Source organism: Salvelinus sp. IW2-2015, unplaced genomic scaffold (genome assembly GCF_002910315.2).
Source record: "Salvelinus sp. IW2-2015 unplaced genomic scaffold, ASM291031v2 Un_scaffold2441, whole genome shotgun sequence".
Lineage (NCBI taxonomy): Eukaryota > Metazoa > Chordata > Actinopteri > Salmoniformes > Salmonidae > Salvelinus > Salvelinus sp. IW2-2015.
The window spans coordinates 44,571-46,616 of NW_019943762.1; positions in this window are offsets into that span (position 1 = coordinate 44,571).

The window sequence follows — 2,046 nt, forward strand, 5'->3', positions numbered from 1 at the left end:
CCTCTCTAAGATGCAAATGAATAGCTAGCTAATGATACCCAACTGTATTTTCTAGTAACCTGCCTACACTCCATAATGTAACTGTAACTGGCTACCGTATTCTCCCCTTGAAGTTAGATCAACTAGGTAAACTGTGTCTAGAACGAGAGGATGTGCCACGTGAATAGAATGTATGGGATGCGCACGTCACAATACGGTCTAAATAATCAATATTGTATATTACCAAACACTGTAAGAAGTATAAAGTCAATAGTGTTAGTGAACAAAATGCAGTGGTGTATAGTACTTAAGTAAAAATACTTTGAAGTACTACTTAAGTAGTTTTTGGGGTATCTGAACTTTACTTTTTATATTTTGGACTACTTTTACTTTTACTCCACTACATTCCTAAGGAAAATAATGTACTTTCTACTCCATACATTTCCCCTGACACCCAGAAGTACTCGTTACATTTTGAATGCTAAGCAGGACAGGAAAATGGTCCAGTTCACGCACTTATCAAGAGAACATCCCTGGTCGTCCTACTGCCTCTGATCTGGCGGACTCACTGAACACATGCTTTGTCTGTAAATGATGTCTGAGAGGTGTGCACGAAAATGGCGCCATCTGGGTTGCTTAATATAAGGAATTTGAAGTGATTTTGATATTTTTACTTTTGATACCTAAGTATATTTTAGCAATTACATTAACTTTTGATACTTAAATGTAAATAAAACTAAATACTTTTAGACTTTTACTGAAGCAGTATTTTACTGGGTGACTTTCACTTTCACTTGAGTCATTTTCTATTAAGATATCTTTACTTTTACTAAAGTATGACAATTTTTCCACCACAGGTAATTTTTTTTCTGCATTTGCCAGTCTAGCTTTTACACCACTCATATCTTGATTAGCCTGTAAATCCACATACTAAAGAGGAAGACAAACAGCCTCACTTTTTCAACAATGACTTGGCCTTACAGTCTTCAAGTCTATAAGGCAAGAGAGCTGTCAATCATGTTGTGGCGTCATCAATATGGCTTTGAAATGAACAGGCCTAATGATCCCTGAGCCCATCGTTATATTTGATGTTGTATAGGCCTAGACTTATTTGTTCTTTTGATTGTTGTATATAACATTGTGATTTAGTTATTTTAGTTTTGACAATACAAACTGGTTTCCTACGGGATCACTTTGGAGTGGATGCTGAGGGGAGAACGTCTCGATCGAGGCCAACGCCGGGGTCGCGGCAATTCCATCTAAATACCCTGACCCCAACGCTGACCCCAACGCTGACCCCAAGCTACGTTGGATTCCAGGAAGTAGAGGAGGCTCACGACATAGTATACAAATAAATGTTTTAAAGAAATAACATTGTATTCCAATTTTTAAAAATAAAGACTTTAAACACAATAAACTATAAAGACATTGTAAAACATATGATTAAGCAATAAGGAACGTGGGGGTGTGGTATATGGCCAATATACTATGGCTAAGGGCTGTTCTTATGCGAGATTTAACGCAGAGTGCCTGGATACAATCCTTAGCCGTGGTATATTGGACATATATCACAAGCCCCTGAGGTGCCTTATTGCTATTATAAACTGGCTACTAACGTAATTAGAGCAGTAAAATTAAATGTTTTGTAATACCTGTGATATACGGTCTGATATACAATGGCTTTCAGCCAATCAGCATTCAGGGCTCGAACCACCCAGTTTATGAAACACAACAATTACTGTCACTCAGCATTATAAAAAAAAAAAAAAAAAAAGTCCCTTTATTTAACTAGGCAAGTCAGTTAAGAACAAACGATTATTTTCAATGACGGCCTAGGAACAGTGGGTTAACTTCCTTGTTCAGGGGCAGAACGACAGATTTCTACCTTGTCAGCTCAGGTATTCAATCTTGCAACCTTTTGGTTACTAGTCCAACGCTCTAACCACTAGGCTACCTACCGCCCCATTAGTTACATTAGTTATGCTCTGTTCGTAAGCAAGCTACCATGGACAGTGGTGTAGAGACAGTAACAGGTGGGAGAAGTCCTGTTTCTCCACAATCGACTCA